The sequence below is a fragment of the Calonectris borealis genome, chromosome 2 (assembly GCF_964195595.1).
Source record: "Calonectris borealis chromosome 2, bCalBor7.hap1.2, whole genome shotgun sequence".
NCBI classification, from domain to species: Eukaryota; Metazoa; Chordata; class Aves; order Procellariiformes; family Procellariidae; genus Calonectris; species Calonectris borealis.
Genome location: NC_134313.1, coordinates 11,740,452 through 11,755,806, shown reverse-complemented (window position 1 = coordinate 11,755,806; position 15,355 = coordinate 11,740,452). Strand labels below are relative to the sequence as shown.

The 15,355-nt window shown below is 48.9% G+C and overlaps 1 long non-coding RNA gene across 1 annotated transcript in view; it reads left to right on the top strand.

Moving 5' to 3' along the window:
* The window catches only part of LOC142078522 (uncharacterized), a 66,553-nt gene extending 64,318 nt beyond the window's left edge, over positions 1 to 2,235 (top strand). The window contains exon 3 of the long non-coding RNA XR_012672254.1: positions 1,614 to 2,235. This is a non-coding gene — a long non-coding RNA (uncharacterized LOC142078522). The remainder of the gene's footprint in view (positions 1 to 1,613) is intronic.
* The last annotated feature ends 13,120 nt before the right edge of the window (positions 2,236 to 15,355 follow it).

Genomic DNA, 15,355 nt, shown 5'->3' with positions numbered 1-15,355 from the left:
TCCCGTGCTCCCAGGGAGTGCCAGAGCCATTCGGTTCCACCACACCAGTTACGACCTTGTTCCTTGGGCAATGAGGTGACCCATCTCCCTCAGCTTCCCTGATCCACCCCTCTCAGCTTCCCCAGCAAAAATGTGTTTGAGCTTCAGTGGCTTTGTACCCCCTGTGCCACATTCTGCGCCCAAAGGGGGGATTTCTTCAGCAGTATAGACCAGCCCCCCTGCTTCTCCTGCCAGCCTGTCATTTCACTGTGGGTCTCCATAACTAAGAACACTAAATCTGGGTAAGACCAAATGTCCATTGATAAGAGATCTCTTCTTTTACGAGGCTAAATTACAAGTTATTCCCAGCTACTTCCTAAACCTGAACTAGTTTCTGTGTCTCTGGCAGTCCTTCTTGGTTGCTGGGTTGGAGTTTGTTTGCAGATCATTCCTAATGAGGTGGGGCTGCCGGTTCCTTCTTCTGCAGCTCTTGCCATCCAAAGAAGCCTTGTAGAGCTCTCCATTGTCTTGATTCTCCATCTCTTTCAAATGTCCTCTGAAAGCAGATGAAGGCTTGTTATTTCTTTCTGAGGACCGTTACGTTGGACTGCTTGTATCTGACCAGTGTTCACGGGAGGAGCTCCTGGACATTCTGAAAATCTTTAGTTTTTGATTAAGTACTTAGATACTGTGTTTCCGTTTCTGTCTGTACACAAGTAACTGCTATTTTTCACAAAACTTAGAATTTAGTCTAGATTTGATTTTTGGAGTTTTTCCTACCTCCTCACTGGACCAGTATTTTATATCCAGTGGAGCAATGTCTGCATTAGTATTAATCAACACGCAATGTAGTCATTTTGCTAGTCTATATGAATCTCTAGTTGAGCACTGAAATTGTTTTAGGATAGAATTTACATGTAAAACTAACTGTATTGCATGGTATATTAAAATCCATTTAATTTGATTAAAGAAGCTCGATGTTTCCTTTGTCGGCATTTGAGCTGACTGGGAATTTTTCACTAATGTGCCACCACATTGAAGCTGAATGCACCTTCAGGAGAGAGTCGGCTTCAATAAATCCTCCTTTTTGGGAAAAGTATAGCAAAATTTTGGAGAGGGTTGGCTACTGACAGTACGTCTAAACTTTCTGACTGTGTTCATATTTCGGTTTGTATTTGAAATGGCTTTTTGTTTCTAATGCACGTTACAATGAAAAGTGTAAAAGTTTATGACGCTGAAAGGAAAATTTTCAAAGTGTTTCAAATCAAAATGAGTTTGAATTTAGCGACCTTCAAAATTTCAAGATTTTTATCTTTTTTTTTTTTGCACTCATTTAGAATGGGAAAAAAAGAATCAAGATCTTGAAACCCTCCAAGGATGACAGAATTGGTTTTTTTCAGCTTTCTTTGACATCCCGTGTTCATGTCTGTTTGAGTAGTACCTTCTGCTGGCTGAATTTGCAGGCAAGAATCAGTAATGCAAGGTCAGGGTATCCTTTGAAGGGTGAACCAGACATTAGTCTTCCACGAGGGTAAACATTTAATCTCTTTTAACTAACAGAAATCATGTATAAAACCTGAAAGTTTGTCAATATCTGTCCCGATCCAGATATTAAAATTGTATTTTCTTTATAGGTGCATCCACTGTTTGGATGATGAAGCTTGATGAGCTGCGATTTGGCTTGGATTACAGTATTTCAAAAGACTTTCTGAACTCTCCAGGCTACCCTTCCCAGACTTTGTGGATGGGTGGGATTAAGTTTATATCTCCAGTATCACACAAGGAGAAAGAAGGGAGTTGACTGCTTCGCACAAGCAACTAAAGTCAACGCTGTGTTGCTGTTGGGAGCGCTCAAAAGGAGAAAAGCCTGGACTATAGCTCTCGTTTTAGAGACGGATTTTGCCTGGGAGGAGGGTGCACAAGGGAAGAGGAGGAAGGAGGAGAGGTGATGCTACAAGCCAGCTTCCTGACCTCCAGAGTGGGACTGAAGCTTCATAACAAGGTAAAAAAACCATCAAACCAACCAAACATTTTCCCTCCTTCCCACCTCACTCGAATATCCATCAGACAAGAAGTGGGATGAGTCCAGGCATTGATTTTTGATTGAGTAGTTTCTCCTACTGCCCCCAACCTCCCTCCTGTTCCCTTGCCCACTTCCCGTGGCCTGTGTCACCCTGCAGAGCCCATCGTAGAGGCCAGCAGACACTTGAGCAGGCTTCATGTAAAAATGATCAGCAAATCTCTACAGTCTTACTTGTCCACATACCTAAAAGTTAATTTGTCACGCATCTGTGCTCATACATGCACATTAAATATATTGCTTCTGCAGGAAGCTTTGTGCCTTTACTTTATACCAGAGGAACTCGCTGCTTTATTTTTGGGAGTGAGGATGACAGGTCCCTCGCACTCATCTGCACTGTTTGCGGCTCCAGCTCCAGAGCACAGCAGCAATGTATTTTCCAAACTGATGGGATGTAAAGAGAGCTGAAATAAATGGGCTTATCATGTTGCCTCATCCAAAGCCACAAGAGGGGAAAGGCAGGAGCTGGAAAAAATAGAGCAAAATTACTTGGTTTCAATTTACCACCTTCGGAGAATTGAAAAACGTTGTTTGCAGAAAAGAAAGTTGAAGCTTGATTTATTTTTTACCTTCCCTCCTGCTGCAAATGTTTTTCCTCATAAACATGCGTGGCTCCTCACTTCTTGTGCCCTGGGCTCAGGAGCGCTGGAAGCGTTCCTTGGAGGGGAAGGCTAACTGGGACGGCAGAGGGTGTCTTGGGCTTGGTCTGTTCTAGAGATAGAGCTCAACGGGCATAAGGGACACGTGGCTTTCCTCTGCTGCACTTTGTGTGGTCCGGCTGGTTCGTGTGAAGGCTGTGTGGCAGTAAGGGTGGAAAGGCTTCATCAGACTCTTCCTCTGAGATTGCTGTGTGTGATGTTGCCATGAAGGTCATGCCAGCGTGTGCGTGTAGGCCTGTATCATCATGTTAACATTCCATAATAAATTTGGCAATGGTGAAAGATGCTGGATTGAACTCCCTTGAGATGAAAATCCCCTCATTTTTTGCAGATCAGAGGTTTTCCCGCTCCCCCTCACCCCTGTGTGTCAGCACTGAGCTGGAAGGACCATCTCTTAGTATTAGTGAGAAGTTTTTAATCTCTGTGAGTCATTCAGTCGTTGGTTTAACTGCTGATATTTCCAGTGAGAATGCCAAAGACATGGTAGATCTGGTGATGGGAAGATACCGTTGGCCAGGAAGCAACATTGATTTCACATCAATGAAGAGACTATCTATGACCAAGTGTGTAGCTACTACGTTTCTACAGCGGGTTTGAGTCAGAGAGAGGAAGGACACTTTCAAAGTGTGGGTCTGGCCCAGTTCCTTGGAAGCACCAAATTGAAGTATTTACAGGTTAAGCATGAGTTTCTGTTTCAGAGTGGACCTTGGGATGTTAATCTTCAGTTTGAAAGTGAAATTGCCCCATTTAAAGATGATGGTGGGGAAGTATGTGATACATGTTGAACGGCAGCCGTGCTGATGAAGATGAGAGGGAGTAGAAGCGGCTGTACAGAGCGAGACCATCTAGTTTGGTATCTCCCTTGATGATAACTCAAAGAGGGAAGACTATAAGAAAGCAAGCTTTCTAGGGGTGAGCCTTCCCCAGCAGATCCTGCCAGCAACCAGTGGTTAAACATGCTAAGTGCTTTTTGGGAGTGTCTTTGAGTTGTTCCCATGGATCAGATGCTCCTGCCGCAGCTCAGGTTAGGGAGTTCATTACTCTCTAAGCAGCCCAAGCCATGCAATGTCTGGCCCAATGTCATGTTTATATGGATTAGGTCAGGTCACCTAAATCAGAGGTGCTAAGTTGGACTTGGCAGGAGAGCGTTGCAGCACCGAGTGCACCGATGGTGCTGCAGGCCATTAATTGTAAACCGTGCTCTAACACTAGGGCTTATCTCAGGAGACTGGGGTTCAGCCCTCGGTCCTCTGTGATTCTGTCGCTTAACCCCTCCGCTTCCTCCCCTGGATGGCATCTACTGGCACTTCATACAGAGCACCGGTCATATCCGTGGGTGTACGTTCCTGTGTTACAAGTAGGATTTAACGAGAGGAACAGAACTTAGAAAATCCTGCGCAGCCCCGTCTTCATTAGTCATGTAGTACTGTTGTCTCCTCGGTGGCTTGATGCTCAGAGGAGAGAGATACAAACCCTTGTACCTCGCAGGAGCCTCTTCCAAAGAAGAATGGAGTGTAATTTGGCACTTATTATTTCGTTGCATCAGCTTTTCTGAGTCTGAGAGTGCTCTTAGCACAAGCAAATAAATCACCCGTCTCGTTTTGCTGCATGCTCTGCAGCCAGCCATATGTTTGAGCCTGATAGAGATTCTTATCTCGCGGGCTAAAATTACTCAATGGAGGATGACATTTCTTATCAAGGGCTTTGCTGAATCAGAGAGTGGCCCTGGCACCCAGCTCTGAGACACCGCTCCTCTTTGTCCAGCCTCCTGGCCCGGCGATAAATGGATTTGTGTCTGTAGGTCAGAGGCGCTTACGTCAAGGTTTTGTTGCAGACCAAGGCTCTGAGGATTGTCCGTGTGCCCGGGAGGACGTGGGATTGAGGAAGGGAAGCGAGGCTGTTGGTTTAACTAAAACTGAGGGGCCCACAGCTGTGCAAACACATCTTGGCTTGGAAGGTCCTTGTATGCACGGCTGATAACTTCGCAGCCAGTAGGAGCCAGGGACCCTTTCTCCGACTGTGTGTGAAGACTTTACTTAAAATTAGGCGGTGTGAGTAACCATCCCCTTCTACCAGCAGCCCTAGCTTTTCTCCAGACTCACTCACAGCTTGCATAAAGCTTCGTCTCTGCATCCTCCTGCCTCTTTAATGGATGGGTTATTTTCCCCCCTCTCTTTCCCTTTCTCTCTTGCATGCTTTGGAGTTTATCTGGTAGTTGCTGATGATTCAAGGTGTTCTCTGGGTGTTTAGCAGGTAAGAGAGAGCCAGGGAGAAACCACTGCTCTTCATTATAGCTTCTTCCCATACAGCATCTTCCCTTTGCCTTCTCTTCGCCTCTGCGGTGCAGAACCGACAGCCTGGGGCGTTCAGCTTCTGCAACGTGTCTGGGCAAAGCTCTTGATGGAGAGCGGAGGGACCTGCTGATGGATTGTCCTTTCCTCTAGCTGGCTCTGTCCACGAAGGCAGGTTTGTCCCTAGGAGCCCTCCTGGGCAGAAAGCAAGACCAGCCACCCACCCAGCCACCCACGCGTGGTCAAACTCTCCATAAGAGGTTCCTGGAAAAGGCAGCTCTGAATTAGCATCTTGGTTTTCTCCTCGCAGGAGGGTGGCTTTGCCAGGTAAATACTCTCTTACAATGTTGTACTAAGGATAGTGCAGGGTCATCGTCTCAGCTCAGAATAAATCTGGTAAAATGTCCTCTTCCACATGCAGGGATCAGGAGAGAGTGTCTGCATGTGCACCATGGGTTTCTTCTGATAAACAGTCACGCACGAGTTCTTCAGATTTTCTGTGACTATAGCAAGTTACTTCACTCACCCTTAATTACAAATATCTTCAAGCTGGCCTGTGGCGGCCACTTAATGCACAGCAGGAGGGCAAGTCCCAAGAGTCCAGCAAAAGACACACTTTAGGTCAGTATCAAGTTGATAACTACACTGGGTATGGTGAGGACATTGCGGCTGAAGGTCCCGCCACGAGCACCTTCTCCAGCTCAGCCCTGGTGTGCTCTCAGGAGCAAGGGGCAGGTCTCGGAGCAATCCTGCCCGACACCGAGAGGACTGCTTTGTTTGAAGAGCCAAACCGCTGCTTTCTGCAGCGCCCCGTGAGATGCCTGGAGATAACAGCTCTCCGTGGTGTGGCGGCGGCGGGCCAAGACCGCACCATGGGCGACTCCTCGGGGAGGCTCTTCTGCCATTTGCAGCAGCCGTCCTCTTCGTCAGCCTGCGAGAAATGCTGGGCTGGGGCTGATGGCTGCATCATGCCCGGGGAGCCCCGTCAGGGTGGTGGGGGTCAGAGGGCGGGACAGTGCTGCCCTCCTTGTGGGTGGCACCATCCCTGGGGACGTGCAGCCTTGCTTCTTCTCCTGAAACAGCGTCTGCAGCCTGATTTTGAGTTTTTTCTGTGTCCTTCCTCCTGCTTTCTGTAGTGCAGCCCAGCATTCATCACAGCTCAGACAGGCGTCCCAGGCACCTCCGGGTGCTGTCACGTGCGAGCTGGGTCCCCCTCCCTTCAGACTTTCTCACTTCACCATTTTCCTCCCCGAATTGCGCAGAGTCACCCTGGCCTTGCCGCAGTGACCTCGGGCCAGCCTGTCGGCCCCTGGCCCTGCGCCACCGGTTGAGCAACCGCTGCCCAAACGCTGGTGCGCTGAGGTCACGCTGGGATGGTCTGCGGGGCGGTGGATGACCAGCCGGCCCTTGGGCTTCGCTCCCCGGCTGGATCCGCACGACATCGCGTCGTGGTTTTTCCCCGTTACCTGGCTCCTGCTCAGGTGTCTCTTTATTGTCGGTTTGCCTTTGGGTGCAGTGCTGTCCCATCCTGTGGAAATGGGTGATTGCCTCAGGGGGGAATTGGGGACGGTCGCGGGGAAGTGCCGTGCTCAGGGCTGGTGGCCAGCTGGGGCAACTGGCCGGCATAGCCAGGTTGCTCCCAGCTGAGTCAGCCTGGGATTGTCCTGCCGGGCGCCTGCTCTTCATCGTACTGCGGGATCAAGTTGGGTTTGTTAAAAGAAAGAGGAGAGGGGTTTCCCTCTAACTGCTGACCGTGTGCTCTGTCAGTCCTTCATCTCAGGTGTCAAATCTCTCTGTGGCTTCTGAATCATTGCAGATAACCTTGGCTGAGTTGGACTCAGGCAGCGTACCCATGGCATGCACCCCAGATACCTGTGGCATGCATCCTGCATACCCATGGCAGGCACCCCACATACCCATGCTGTGCAACCCCACATACCCATAGTGTGCACCCCACATACCCCACAGTGTGCAACCTGCATACTCACAGCGTGCACCCCGCATACCCATATTGTGCACCACTGCATAGCCATGGTGTGCACCCCATATACTCATGGTGTGCACCCTGCGTACCCATAGCATGCATCCTGCATGCCCACGGTGTGCACCCCATATACCCACGGCATGCAGCTCACACACCCATGGCATCATGGCATGTACCCCACATACCCATGGCATGCACCCGGCATACCCATCGCATGAGCATCTCAAACATGTAAGATTACGTGCCAGGTAGCCGTGCTTGAAGTGACATGGAGAGCTCACGTCTTTGCTTTCAGTTCCAGACTGAGTTTGCAGTTGGAAAAAAAACCCCAAACCTGTCATTTTATTTGTCAGCTGAGGTAGTTTTTCTCTAGAAGCCACCAGGGCACAGTCAACCTGGAACCTGCAGTGCTCTTGCTAGAAACCATTTTCTGGGTTTCTAGCACGCTCATGGGGGAAGGTTGAAGCGATTCCAGCGCGTGGCTGGGACATTGTCAGTGTCCAGTTTTGGTCCTGCTCTGGCGCAGCTTCGGGTGATGTTGCAGCAGAGACCTGTGGAGCAACCTGTTGGGGCTGTGGTTGACTGTGGCTGGTAGCTGTCCCACGTGTGTCTCTGGTAGTGTGGGAATGGGGACTGGAAGGGCTGAACTACCAAATATTCCCAAATACTTGAATCCCCAAATCTGTTCAGCACAGCTAGGAGTCATTGAGTCTAGAAGAGCCTCCAAACCATCTGCGCCGTGCTCAGGGCTTCCCAGTACCAGCATAAGGCTCGTGTGTGAAGCAGGACAAGGCAGCAGAAATGCATTACAGCATGGGGAAGAAGCGGACGAGCTCAGTCCCTCTTGTTTTCAGCAGGTCAGAAAACGTCTGTTAGAAGGGGAATCTTCAGTAAAAATTAACGGGGAACCTCTCCTCTATAGCTTTGGTGTCTTGAAAACACAGAGCCCGTTTTCAAAGGTGCGTGGACAAAGGCTGTGTCCTGTGCTTGCTCGAGCAAACTCTCAGTGCTGGCTTTTCCCCATCCAGTTTCTGTGCTCACGTCCAAATTGTGCTTGGTCACCTGATTTGTTACAGTGACAAACAGCTCATTTAGGTAATTGCCATCTAGCTTTAATTAAGATTCTCCATGCCTTTTTATCCCAAAGGGGAAAAAAAAAAGGGTTTCATCTTGACTGCTTAGGAGTATGGGAGCGTGCAACCAGGTGCCCTTGACTTTGGCGGTGATTTAAGCACACGCACAAGTGCTTTCCTGATCTGAACCAAAATTACAGTAAATCTTGACGACTCATGGCAGGAGTCTTTCATCTGCACAAAGCTCTGTGTGAGTGAAGGAAGCATTGATAACTCTTGGAGCCAACAGAAAGTATGTGCAAATCCTGGCAAGGAGGTGAATTACCGTGGAGTTCAAAGCATGACACGCTCCTTTATGTACTCTATCTCAGTTGTCAGGAGGGAGTTAGCACTTAAAATGTGATGCTAGGGTTGGGGACGGGGTTGTTTTGTGCTTTCTGAACTTCTCCAGGTGTTCTGGAGGGTGGGTGCTGCCCTGTCCCACCAACTCCAGTTGAGTGCTCCACGGCTGAGCATCGCGGGATGCAGAATGAAGCTGCCCTGGAGTCACTCGTTTCCTTTGGTGCCGCAGGAGTAACTTCACAAAGCAGTTGGTCCGTAGCTCAGGAAATGTTTTTCTGCTGACCGCATCCCTGGCTAGCGATTGCCCTCCCGCTCTGGGAGGCGAAGGCAGGAAGAGTGAAGTGCTGATTTTATGTTGTTTTTTTTAAATACTTGATCTCTTGATTATTCTTTAAGGTACCTTTCACTGGGGTTTGCAGAATGATTAATTTCTCTTGAAAATTTTAAAGAGGGAAGTGTCCCAGTGATGCTGTGAGACTCCAGAGGACTGCATGGGGTACAGGCAGGTGGTAATGCCAGGAGGAAGGGATTAGAGGTCAAAACGTCAAAACAAATGCAATTTATGCAAAGTTATCATGAAGAAATTCGGCCTGGTGAAGGCATTGAGCAACAAAACACCTTCCCAAGGAGAGACAGAGCATCATTGCTTCGCTCGTGTGACGCAGAGAAGGATCCAGCTCTCTTCCCCAGGGGATGGGCAGGCGCATCTTTTTCATCGCTAATGTCTCCGCTTCCTCATATCTGATGTAAATAATTTATAAGGATCGAAACGTGATCGTGGGGCCGTCTGTGCAGGAGGAAGGCTAAAGCCCGGGGCCTGGCAGCATGCAGGGCACCTGCTACTTAATGCAGGGCCTGTTCTTCATGGGCAGTGTGCCAGGTGAACGAGTGCTGGATGGGTGCCTGAGCCTTAGTAAAGTCACCCCGCCTGGTCGTTTTGTTCTTTCCATCCTTTTCTCCATGTCTCCTTTTTCCCCCCCTTATTTTCCTCCTTCTCCTTTTTTTCATCCCTCCTGCCTTTTTTTTTCCTTCTGTTTTTCCCATTTCTCCACTGTTTGCCACTATGTTCTACATGTGAAAAATTGGCAACTCTTTTTGCGGGGCAGTAGGAGTTTGCCGCTGTAATTGAGCTGCAGGTATTTTGGCCGCGTAAGAACTAATCAAGGGGGGCTGTCACTTCTGTACTGGTCTGGCTTGAACTTGGGGATGAAAAATCACCTGTCGATGCAGAAGGGAAATCTGCTGGCAGCGGGGTGAGAGATGGCTTGAGGTGGCAGTCGGTAGGAAGCTTTTTCTCCATCTTTGAATTCAGGGTATATTAGTAGGCAGTGAATGTAAGACCCATCTGGAGGCAGTGGGGCATGGGCTAGCATGAAGACCTGCGGTGCAGCTGCAGCAGAGTTTAACTGCCAGGTCCCAGGAGAGTTGCACGGGTGCTTCAAGTTTTCTGGAAAGCAGCACAAAGCAGAGCCAAATCTTGCTAATTGTGCTGCTCCCTTGCTTGGCAGACTTGCTCCTCACCTGGAGCTCCAGAGATGGGGGGAAGACGATGCAGAGTCCTTTTGCCATTCAGAAGGGTGGGTTCGCAAGCGCAGCAGCCAGAGGTGTTCATCAGATAGATAAAATAAATAGAGCCCAAACTCCAGGAGTGGGCTCACCTCCAGGAGGGCTGCCTTTATCTACCCGGTGTCCCGATGGAACACCTCCTATGAGGCTGAGAGAGTTGGGGTTGCTCAGCCTGGAGGAGAGAAGGCTTTGGGGACACCTAATTGCGGCCTTTCAATATACAAAGGAGGCTTATAAGAAAGACAGAGAGAGACTTTTTACCAGGGCCTGTAGTGACAGGACAAGGGGCAATGGTTTTAAACTGAAAGGGGGTAGGTTTAGATTGGACATAAGGAAGAAACTTTTTACAATGAGGGTGGTGAAACACTGGACCAGGTTGCCCAGAGGAGTTGTGGATGTGCCATCGTTGGAATTGTTCAAGGTTAGGTTGGACTGGGCTCTGAGCAACCTGATCTAGTGGAAGATGTCCCTGCCCACAGCAGGGGGGTTTGGACTACGTGATCTTTGAAGATCCCTTCCAACCCAAACCGTTCTGTGACTCTGTGATTCTTCAAATCCCGCAAGTTGTGATCCCTTATTGCAGTTGATCCATTTGCATTAACTGAGCGGGAAGAAACATGGCAGTTTCAGTCCGTTCAGCAGCAGAGACTTGCTCATGCCAAGAAACCGCCGGCAGCTGCTGCGACTCGGAGGTGGCAGGTTCAGCAGAAAGGTGGAGGAGTGGATGAGCCCAGAGCCTGAGCATCCCTTTACCTGCACAGGTGAGCTGGGTCAAAGCACCATAAAAGACCATGGGCAAATGTCCATGAACCTGCAGAAATATTCTCTCGGAATATCGCTCCTCTCCGGGGAAAGAGGTCGGCCCACCAAATGGGACGGGAGTTGAGCATAATTACATTGAAAAGTGGCATTTGCTGGCTTATCTCTCCATGGGCTTTCTCTTGGCAGCTGTTGCTCTGGTTGTTGAGAGCTCATTTAAATGGGTGATTGCTCATCCCTGTGCCTGGGTGGCTGGTCTTGTCAGTCTTCCTGGTGTCACTCATGGAAGTAAATTGTAAAGATATATATTTTTAAACTCAGGGCTTTCATTTCATCAGACGCAGCAGCACTGTCTCCTTTTTGTGGCGTCTGAAATTTATCCTTCAAACAACACGCATAACCTTTCAGCACCATTTCAAAATATTGCAATAATATTATTGTAGACTCAAGTATTAGAGTTATTTATAAGAGCAGGATGCTCATGGTTTCCTGGGACTCAACAGTATTTTCGTTTTCTGGCTTCTCTTTGAGACTCGTGTAAACCACTTTTTATTTTCAGCAAAGCATCTGTTTTAGCTTCACGATTACTTTGTCTTTTAGACTGAAAGGGGCCTCAGAGAGTTTTAACCTCCCGCTTCCCCTGCCTTGTAATCTCCCCAGGGTTTGCCAGTCTCCCTCCCGACATGAATGGGGGGCCGGAGGGGGAGGAGGGAAAGGGGGGCGATTCGCTTCCGATGAAGTCAGCCGAACTCTGTCCTGCAGCGGATGAGCTGGGAAGGACCCGCCGCATCCGCCGCTCACGATGCTGCCAGCGCCGGGATAGGCAGCGCAGCCCTGGGCTGGGAAGCCGGTGGTGACTGTGCTCCCCCGCCGCTGACCTTCCCATGGGAAGCTTTCCCGACAGGAAGATGCATGAAGTTGTTAAATACTTCCCAAGGTCTTGCTAAAATTTCCCTTTTCTTAATTTGATTTCACTTTGCTTATGAGTTAGGTGATTATTTAAAAAAAGAAAAAAAAATCGCTTTTTTTGACAGTTTATGTATTTTTTTCACTTTGAAGTGTCTTGTTCTACCTTTAAGTAGATAAAAATCCTTTGGTCCATCAGAGGTGCAGTGGATATCAGCTTTGGAGAGCACCTCCATCTCATAGGTTTGAAAGCGTTCCATCTGCTTGAAAAAGAAGAAAGGAGCGTGCACCAGGCGTGTCCCTTCTTTCTTCCCAGGGTCGTCAGCTGGTGCCGCTTTCTTTTCGCATTGCCGTTGGTCGTTTGCACAGAACCGCCCCTGAGTCCCCATCAACAGCAAAGACCTGCTGTGCTGCGCAGTCCCCATGCATCTGCCAAGGTCCTGGGCTGCAGCTGTCCTACAGCTGAATTACTGTGATGAGCAAAGTACAGAAGAGAGGGGTCATCCCCCTTTCCGCTGCAGGGTCCTACGGGAGATCAAACACCTCGCCCAAACTCAAGGAGGATTACTGCACGCTAAAGCTGGGGCTTGAAGCACTGCCAACCAAGGATGTCCCAGCCGCTCAGCCTTGAGCTAGGTCTTCTCCTGGGACTTCTGGAGCTCAGTGAGGAACTTGGGCTACCTTGGGCCACCCTTGGCTCTTGAAGCAACTTTGGGTTTCTCTGAGCACCTGCTCCTGCGGGTGGTAAAGGACTTTATGTCCACTGGAGAACTGCGGGCGGCAGAAGCCTTGACTAATTTGGTACCATTAGAGCGGAGAGGAAGGGAAACATGGAGGAGGAAGGAGACTGCTCCTCTTTCCCATGTCTCTTCCTCCCCCCCTCCATCCTTCCTCTTCCTGCTCAGCGCTGTGTCTGTGGGACTCAGCTTCTGTGTCGGGGGTCCCACCACCCTTCCTGGTTAGGAAGCCAGTTTTGCAGCAGATGGTTGCTGGCCTTTTGAAGCTCTGCTAGGTGTTTTTGTTTGCTCATCTTAGAGATTAAGCGTGGGAACAGTTGCAGCCTGAGATGACGGTAGCTGACAGTTACATATATTTCAATTTTTGTTATCTTCCTGCAGCTATTTTCACAATACTCATATGAAAGGTCCGCTTATCTCAGTCCTGCCACGGTAGAAATGGCTAAAGAAAACATCCCTGTTTGTTTGTATTGAAACCGGTATGGTTTGTGGCTTTCATGGCTTTTATGTTTTTTTGCTGGGTTTTTTTTTTTACCATCTTGAACTCTTGAGCAGAAGGTAACAAAACACTCAAGGGCAGAGTCTTACCTCTTCTACATCCGTGCAAAGGTAGGATAACTACTGTCATTTACCATGGGATCGCATCGTCTTATTTTCAGACTCAGGCTCTCTCTTTTTTAAATAAATAAATGAAGCCATCTGCAAATGCTGGAGCACATTAATTTTCCACTCCCTTTTCTTACTCGTTAAGATATGTTGCATTATAGTTATTAGGAGGCAGGTCTCCTATAGCAAAGCAGTTGCATTGTCATTAAAGACAATTTTTTAAATTCTTCTGTACAAACAACTGTATCAGAGGGATGGATGTAGAGGGGTTATTCGGCATCCTGGGGCAATGCCAGGATTGCCCCAACTGCAGCTTGCATGGATGGTCCAGAGATTGCACACATCTGGCTACCCTCCATGTAGCCATCAGCGCTGTGAAGTTTCAAAACTAGCCTGGAAGCCGGGGAGATGGTAGCCGGAGCGGTGCAAGGGTGCCTTGGTACCCCTGCAAGGCTGGTCGGGGTTTGGGCACTGGAGCTTCTCTGGGACGTCAGGGATCTGGGAGAGGAGCTGTGGGTCCTCATGTCCTTTCCCTTCTACTGGTGGCTGGTGTGTCCTCATGTCCTTCTCCTGCTGCCAGGCTAGTGTTCAGGAGATGTCCTCCACCACAGCGATGGCATTTGTCCAGCCTGGGAGGGTAGTCAGGGGCTTGTTTGCTTTTGTAATTGGTTTGACTGAGAGGTTGCAGATTGGGGGAAGGGAGGGCTTAATTTCTCATGTCTGCTCTCAGGCACTGGGCTGAGACTGTGCTCGTCTGGTGGGGAGGCAGAGGGTTTTATAATGTTGTTACAAGTCTTTGTGTCTCTGGTCATTAGCTAGATGCAAATCGTAAGATTTTTAAATTGGCTAAAGTTTGCATGGAATAAATGAGTCAGACATTTCCCCCTTCACCATGGTCCTCCTGCCTGCAGATGGGTGCTGGGCACAAGCTGGTGTGCCGAGGGCTTCGCTTGCTGCTCTGCTCCAGCAGCTCCGGGTCAACTGGAAACGGGCTCCAAAGCCTGCGTTCCTTTGATCACCGATGAGTGAACTCAGCTATTTAAGGTAAATGTTACAGCTTTCTGGGAACTGTCACCTGAGTTGCCGCATAAACGGCGTGAAATTATTGTCAGGGAGCCAGTCCAGCCGACACAGAAATGTTTTACACTTGCGTGGAGATACAGGAGAGGACCTCTCGGTGCTTTCGGACGTTGAGGAATTCAGCCTCACAGCCTTTCTGAGAAGTGATTTTTCTGCCTGCTTTTGTAAACTGTGAAAACGAAACACACAGATGAAGAGATTTATCCGAGAACGTGTAGGATGTTGCCGTGCTCAAGATGAGAATCCTCATCTTCTGTGTCCCAGTTTTGTGCTCCATCTATTAATACACCAATGCTATTTTTAGCCCTCTTAAGTAGCCACATTGTTTGTAATTAGCTTCACTAATAACCGCTCTTCCATACGCTGCAGGTCCCACCAGCGGTGCAGTGCGCTCTTCCGAGCAAAGGTAAATACCAGGGCGGCTAATAAAAGGCATCCGTATTTGGAGTTGGTTGTTGTTGAGCAGACACGTGTCCTTGTAGCCTTTGTGATCAGGCAGCTGCCTAAATACAGCTCCTGTACCTTGGTTAAGGACAGGGTGTTACTACTTGGGGTTTCCGGGGCGTTACCTTGCTGACCTTTGAAGAAAGTGAAGAAGCACGGTCTCTCCTCTGCACCGTATGCTGAGTCAAGGCTGCTGCTTTCGAAGAGAGAGCATCTCTCATTACCTAGAGCCGGAAATGTAATTAATGGCTGCAGACATCTTAGATGACAGCTATATTTACACCCGGGTGTACAACGAGAATTAGTAGCTACTGTAGGGATTGGGAGGTGCGCTTGGAGCAGCTGGATGAAGCTGGGTGACCAGCTTCAGGTGCAAATCCAGAAGTAGATTGACGGTAGAGGAGGTGACGCTGAGCTGCAGTTCTCTTATGTGCCACCAGTGCCTGTGATTTTGCTCCATAAAAACCACTAATGCTTCACCAATGCCGACGTAAAGGTGCTATCTAAATAAATGGTCACATCAGTGGTTAAGAGGACAGACTATTTTCACACATTTTTCTTAAGAATCGAGTCTCCAAACTTCCAAGCCTAAAATAAGGGACCCAAAAATGTTCTCCAGCTTGTAGAAAACGAGGACCTGGATGACTGCAGTGCTGTGTCACCTCACTGCGTGCTCGCTATGTGACTTTTGCACCAACGGTGTGTAGAGCAGAAGTTGTAGGGGCAGCCAAGTGAGCTCACCTTTCAGAAAATGCCCACGTCAGAGAGGTTATCAACTCCAGAGCTGTGACCTCTTGTGAGAGCACCGCTCAGTTGCCTCCAGATCTGCAAGATCTGTGCAAACGTCAC